At 42.7% G+C, this 7500-nt stretch overlaps 1 protein-coding gene across 2 annotated transcripts in view; it reads left to right on the top strand.

Annotated features, from left to right (window-relative positions):
* Notum (palmitoleoyl-protein carboxylesterase notum) overlaps window positions 1-7500 on the top strand; it is a 69071-nt gene that overhangs the window by 33730 nt on the left and 27841 nt on the right. Inside the window, exon 1 of one of the 2 annotated variants that reach the window (XM_053795020.2) lies at window positions 5089-5222. The exons of the other annotated variant lie outside the window; for it this stretch is intronic. The gene's annotated coding sequence lies outside the window, so the exon portion shown is untranslated. Of the gene's footprint in view, window positions 1-5088; window positions 5223-7500 lie in introns of those variants that run through there. 2 annotated transcript variants of the gene reach the window in all.

Below are 7500 nucleotides of genomic sequence, written 5' to 3'. Positions count from 1 at the left end.
CTCCAGGTATATACACTGAGATATACACACTTCTCCAGGTATATACACTGAGATATACACACTTCTCCAGGTATATACACTGAGATATACACACTTCTCCAGGTATATACACTGAGATATACACACTTCTCCAGGTATATACACTGAGATATACACACTTCTCCAGGTATATACACTGAGATATACACACTTCTCCAGGTATATACACTGAGATATACACACCTCTCCAGGTATATACACTGAGATATACACACTTCTCCAGGTATATACACTGAGATATACACACTTCTCCAGGTATATACACTGAGATATACACACTTCTCCAGGTATATACACTGAGATATACACACTTCTCCAGGTATATACACTGAGATATACACACTTCTCCAGGTATATACACTGAGATATACACACCTCTCCAGGTATATACACTGAGATATACACACTTCTCCAGGTATATACACTGAGATATACACACTTCTCCAGGTATATACACTGAGATATACACACTTCTCCAGGTATATACACTGAGATATACACACTTCTCCAGGTATATACACTGAGATATACACACTTCTCCAGGTATATACACTGAGATATACACACTTCTCCAGGTATATACACTGAGATATACACACCTCTCGAGGTATATACACTGAGATATACACACCTCTCCAGGTATATACACTGAGATATACACACTTCTCCAGGTATATACACTGAGATATACACACTTCTCCAGGTATATACACTGAGATATACACACCTCTCCAGGTATATACACTGAGATATACACACTTCTCCAGGTATATACACTGAGTTATACACACTTCTCCAGGTATATACACTGAGATATACACACTTCTCCAGGTATATACACTGAGATATACACACTTCTCCAGGTATATACACTGAGATATACACACTTCTCCAGGTATATACACTGAGATATACACACTTCTCCAGGTATATACACTGAGATATACACACTTCTCCAGGTATATACACTGAGATATACACACCTCTCCAGGTATATACACTGAGATATACACACTTCTCCAGGTATATACACTGAGATATACACACTTCTCCAGGTATATACACTGAGATATACACACTTCTCCAGGTATATACACTGAGATATACACACTTCTCCAGGTATATACACTGAGATATACACACTTCTCCAGGTATATACACTGAAATATACACACTTCTCCAGGTATATACACTGAGATATACACACATCTCCAGGTATATACACTGAGATATACACACTTCTCCAGGTATATACACTGAAATATACACACTTCTCCAGGTATATACTCTGAGATATACACACTTCTCCAGGTATATACACTGAGATATACACTCTTCTCCAGGTATTTACACTGAGATATACACACTTCTCCAGGTATATACACTGAAATATACACACTTCTCCAGGTATATACACTGAGATATACACACTTCTCCAGGTATATACACTGAGATATACACACCTCTCCAGGTATATACACTGAGATATACACACTTCTCCAGGTATATACACTGAGATATACACACTTCTCCAGGTATATACACTGAGATATACACTCTTCTCCAGGTATATACACTGAGATATACACACTTCTCCAGGTATATACACTGAGATATACACACTTCTCCAGGTATATACACTGAGATATGCACACTTCTCCATGTATATACACTGAGATATACACTCTTCTCCAGGTATATACACTGAGATATACACACTTCTCCAGGTATATACACTGAGATATACACACTTCTCCAGGTATATACACTGATATATACACACCTCTCCAGGTATATACACTGAGATATACACACTTCTCCAGGTATATACACTGAGATATACACACTTCTCCAGGTATATACACTGAGATATACACACCTCTCCAGGTATATACACTGAGATATACACACTTCTCCAGGTATATACACTGAGATATACACACCTCTCCAGGTATATACACTGAGATATACACACTTCTCCAGGTATATACACTGAGATATACACACCTCTCCAGGTATATACACTGAGATATACACACCCCTCCAGGTATATACACTGAGATATACACACTTCTCCAGGTATATACACTGAGATATACACACTTCTCCAGGTATATACACTGAGATATACACACCTCTCCAGGTATATACACTGAGATATACACACTTCTCCAGGTATATACACTGAGATATACACACCTCTCCCGGTATATACACTGAGATATACACACTTCTCCAGGTATATACACTGAGATATACACACCTCTCCAGGTATATACACTGAGATATACACACTTCTCCAGGTATATACACTGAGATATACACACCTCTCCAGGTATATACACTGAGATATACACACTTCTCCAGGTATATACACTGAGATATACACACCTCTCCAGGTATATACACTGAGATATACACACTTCTCCAGGTATATACACTGAGATATACACACCTCTCCAGGTATATACACTGAGATATACACACTTCTCCAGGTATATACACTGAGATATACACACTTCTCCAGGTATATACACTGAGATATACACACTTCTCCAGGTATATACACTGAGATATACACACTTCTCCAGGTATATACACTGAGATATACACACTTCTCCAGGTATATACACTGAGATATACACACTTCTCCAGGTATATACACTGAGATATACACACTTCTCCAGGTATATACACTGAGATATACACACCTCTCCAGGTATATACACTGAGATATACACACTTCTCCAGGTATATACACTGAGATATACACACCTCTCCAGGTATATACACTGAGATATACACACTTCTCCAGGTATATACACTGAGATATACACACCTCTCCAGGTATATACACTGAGATATACACACCCCTCCAGGTATATACACTGAGATATACACACTTCTCCAGGTATATACACTGAGATATACACACTTCTCCAGGTATATACACTGAGATATACACACCTCTCCAGGTATATACACTGAGATATACACACTTCTCCAGGTATATACACTGAGATATACACACCTCTCCCGGTATATACACTGAGATATACACACTTCTCCAGGTATATACACTGAGATATACACACCTCTCCAGGTATATACACTGAGATATACACACTTCTCCAGGTATATACACTGAGATATACACACCTCTCCAGGTATATACACTGAGATATACACACTTCTCCAGGTATATACACTGAGATATACACACCTCTCCAGGTATATACACTGAGATATACACACTTCTCCAGGTATATACACTGAGATATACACACTTCTCCAGGTATATACACTGAGATATACACACCTCTCCAGGTATATACACTGAGATATACACACTTCTCCAGGTATATACACTGAGATATACACACCTCTCCCGGTATATACACTGAGATATACACACTTCTCCAGGTATATACACTGAGATATACACACCTCTCCAGGTATATACACTGAGATATACACACCTCTCCAGGTATATACACTGAGATATACACACTTCTCCAGGTATATACACTGAGATATACACACTTCTCCAGGTATATACACTGAGATATACACACTTCTCCAGGTATATACACTGAGATATACACACTTCTCCAGGTATATACACTGAGATATACACACCTCTCCCGGTATATACACTGAGATATACACACTTCTCCAGGTATATACACTGAGATATACACACTTCTCCAGGTATATACACTGAGATATACACACTTCTCCAGGTATATACACCGAAATATACACACCTCTTAGTGTATATTATCCTCAATATAATGATTAATATATTATTATGGAGATCAGAGACACAATTATAATGATACAAGTCCAGAGGGCTGAGGAAGGGTTGTTGAGGTGGTTCGGACATGTAGAGAGAATGGAGCGAAACAGAGTGACTTCAAGAGTGTATCAGTCTGTAGTGGAAGGAAGGCGGGGTAGGGGTCGGCCTAGGAAAGGTTGGAGAGAGGGGATAAAGGAGGTTTTGTGTGCGAGGAGCTTGGACTTCCAGCAGGTATGCATGAGCGTGTTTGATAGGAGTGAATGGAGACAAATGGTTTTTAATACTTGACGTGCTGTTGGAGTGTGAGCAAAGTAACATTTATGAAGGGGTTCAGGGAAACCGGCAGGCCGGACTTGAGTCCTGGAGATGGGAAGTACAGTGCCTGCACTCTGAAGGAGGGGTGTTAATGTTGCAGTTTAAAAACTGTAGTGTAAAGCACCCTTCTGGCAAGACAGTGATGGAGTGAATGATGGTGAAAGTTTTTCTTTTTCGGGCCACCCTGCCTTGGTGGGAATCGGCCAGTGTGATAATAAAAAAAAATGTTACATATTGTTATTATTATTATTATTATTATTATTATTATTATTATTATTATTATTATTATTATTATTATTATTATTTATTAAGAAATGCTAAATTAGCTGCGTACGAATGAATATTTAGCTGATAATACACACACACACACACACACACACACACACACACACACACACACACACACACACACACACACACACACACACACACACACACACACACTGGTTTAGCGTTTCACATAATCCTCATATAAATAATAACGATTAATAAATATATAATAATATTGGTGGAAGCCGTGGCCAGTGCCACGCTTCCGGACGTAGGCGGCTTCCTCACAAGTGGAGATAATCAAACCAGAATTTTAGTAAACAAACTCCGGGAGATAAAGCCGCTGCTGGATTCTTGGAGCGTCTCGCGGCTCATACAGCACTAAACGAGGATCGATATGTGTCTTATCGTGATTGATTGTGGCTAGTTCGTGCGCCCGGTAATGCGAGGGATCCCGAACATGCCCGGAAAGTATGTATATCGTGGGATATTAATGTGATCAGAAGGCATGAGGCTCCGCCGCCCTGCTGGACCACGACCCTCCCAACCTTACCTGATTTACATTTACATGTAAACAAATGAACAGTGACACATCAGATCGGCAGCACCTTCTCTAAAAATAGATGCTGCTGTTTTTTCCGCCTGTAAAGCTTGCCGAAGGAGAGGTTTGGAGTGGTTAAGTGAGGCGAGATAAGGTTTAACAAGGAGAAGAGAAGGAAGTGATAGAGGACAACAAAGGTGGGCCGCTCTGCCTGCGTAGCTACGCTCTACGCATCTCTTTCTCTCATCTCCCAGGGAGGTGCGTTGATGCCGCTCACTGCCTCTTTATCCCAAGAGTTACAGCCTGGTCTGGGACCAGGCTGCGGGGGACGCTCACCCCTACATCCCCAGATAATAACGTTCTTCACGTATTCTTCACCCTATTGATTCTGATTTTTCTTATTGTTCTGTGACCCCCCTACTGCTCTGTGACTCCCCTACTGCTGTGACCCCCTACTGCTGTGACCCCTACTGCTGTGACCCCTACTGTAACTCCAGGTAAACTGCTCTGTGACCCCCTACTGCTGTGACCCCTACTGCTCTGTGACCCCTACTGTTATGACCCCTATTGCTGTGACCCCTTACTGCTGTGACCCCTACTGCTGTGACCCCTACTGCTGTGACCCCTACTGCTGTAACTCCAGGTAAACTGCTCTGTGACCCCCTACTGCTGTGACCCCTACTGTTATGACCCCTATTGCTGTGACCCCTTACTGCTGTGACCCCTACTGCTGTGACCCCTACTGCTGTAACTCCAGGTAAACTGCTCTGTGACCCCCTACTGCTGTGACCCCTACTGTTATGACCCCTATTGCTGTGACCCCTTACTGCTGTGACCCCTACTGCTCTGTGACCCCCTACTGCTGTGACCCCTACTGCTCTGTGACCCCTACTGTTGCGACCCCTATTGCTGTAACCCCCTACTGCTGTAACCCCTACTGCTGTGACCCCTACAGCTCTGTGACCCCCTACTGCTGCGTGACCTCTACTGTTATGTGACATCTGCTGTGTGACCACCTGCTGCTGTGTGACCACCTGCTGCTCCCGTGACCCCTACTGAATAACCTTTGATGTGTTTCGAGAGTTTCCCTGCAGCCCGACTCTGGACAACACTCCAGGCTGAGGGAATGATTCTCTTCAACTCCTTCTCTTGTTCCATCGTTCTTCTTTCTTTTGCACTGAAGCAACCACTGTCTGGCGAAACCTTTCCTCAATATACGTCACTTAATAATATTAATAATAATAATATCATTATTTTTACATGTACATGCCTAATAGGCCCCTGGCTGCCTTCAAGATGGAGCTGGACAGATACTTCGAGTCGAGATTAGCCGGGCTGTGGTTTGTACGTTGGACTACGTGCGGCCAGCAGTAGCAGCCTGGTTGATCAGGCCCTGATCCACTGGGAGGCGTGGTCGTGGACCGGGCCACGGGGGCGTTGATCCCCGGAATATCCTCCAGGTGATATACAGACCATAGCTGAAATAAATGACATACTACTATATACAAAGCCGCTTGTTATACTGAGCATTTCCCGCAAATTAGGTCAGTTTTGTCCCAGGATGCGACCCACACCAGTCCACTAACACCCATTTTATACTAATGGGTGAACATGGACGGCAGGTGTTTTATGGAAACACGTCCTTAATGTTTTCCAGCCGCACCAGAGCTTCGATCTCTGGACCTCAGCGTGAGCCGAGTGCGCTAGCGTTCGAGAAAGACCTGTCTAGCATGGAACAGTAGGTCAAACACACCTTCATTCCTATAATCTTGTAGATGGATGGAGCAAACACCCAGGTATCGTACAGGGAAACACTAGGACTGTCTTTAAATATAGGATGGACGGGTGTGTGTGGTTGGATGTGAGACAGACATAGTTAGCATGGGCCAATAGGCCTACTGCAGCGTTCCTTCTACATTTAGAAAAGTAAGTATTTTCTTTGTTTTTCACTGGGTTATATAAACCTACAAGACATTATTTGAGGTGGTCAGTTCCTGAGCCTGGAGGCTGAGGGACTGACCACCCTCAAAACTACGCCTTCAAGAGTGATGGACTGATTGCATCATCTTCAGATCTCTACTGCTTCTGCTAACTCCTCTGTACTGGACTAAAGAAACGTACTGTGTAGGCGAAACGTTTGGAAATGAAGATACCTAACTGGTGTACATATGTCGTACTTATCAAGGACAATGCTAGGCTCAGTAACAAAGCTTTCAAAACACGATAGGAAGCCATGATAGTACTCTCAGAGTACCTGTACTTGTTGTATACTAACATTTTTAAGGCGTGTGAAAGACACGCGAACAAGCACTAGGATATTCATTACAAAATTGACTGATAAATCGACCATCTACGAGACGATATACACGGAGAGGTTCGTGTCTCTCAGCACAGTAGGGAACCGGACTAGTTCCTGACCATCCAGGTTGTGGTTCCTACGTTGCACTGCATGCGGCCAACGGTAACAGTCTGCTTTAATCAGGCCCTAATCCACCTGAAGGTCTGGTCTGGGACCGGGCCGTGGGGACGATGGCTC

This window comes from Cherax quadricarinatus, chromosome 72 (genome assembly GCF_038502225.1).
Source record: "Cherax quadricarinatus isolate ZL_2023a chromosome 72, ASM3850222v1, whole genome shotgun sequence".
NCBI classification, from domain to species: domain Eukaryota; kingdom Metazoa; phylum Arthropoda; class Malacostraca; order Decapoda; family Parastacidae; genus Cherax; species Cherax quadricarinatus.
Note: the sequence above shows the minus strand (reverse complement) of the source record. Positions and strands in the feature narration are given on the sequence as shown.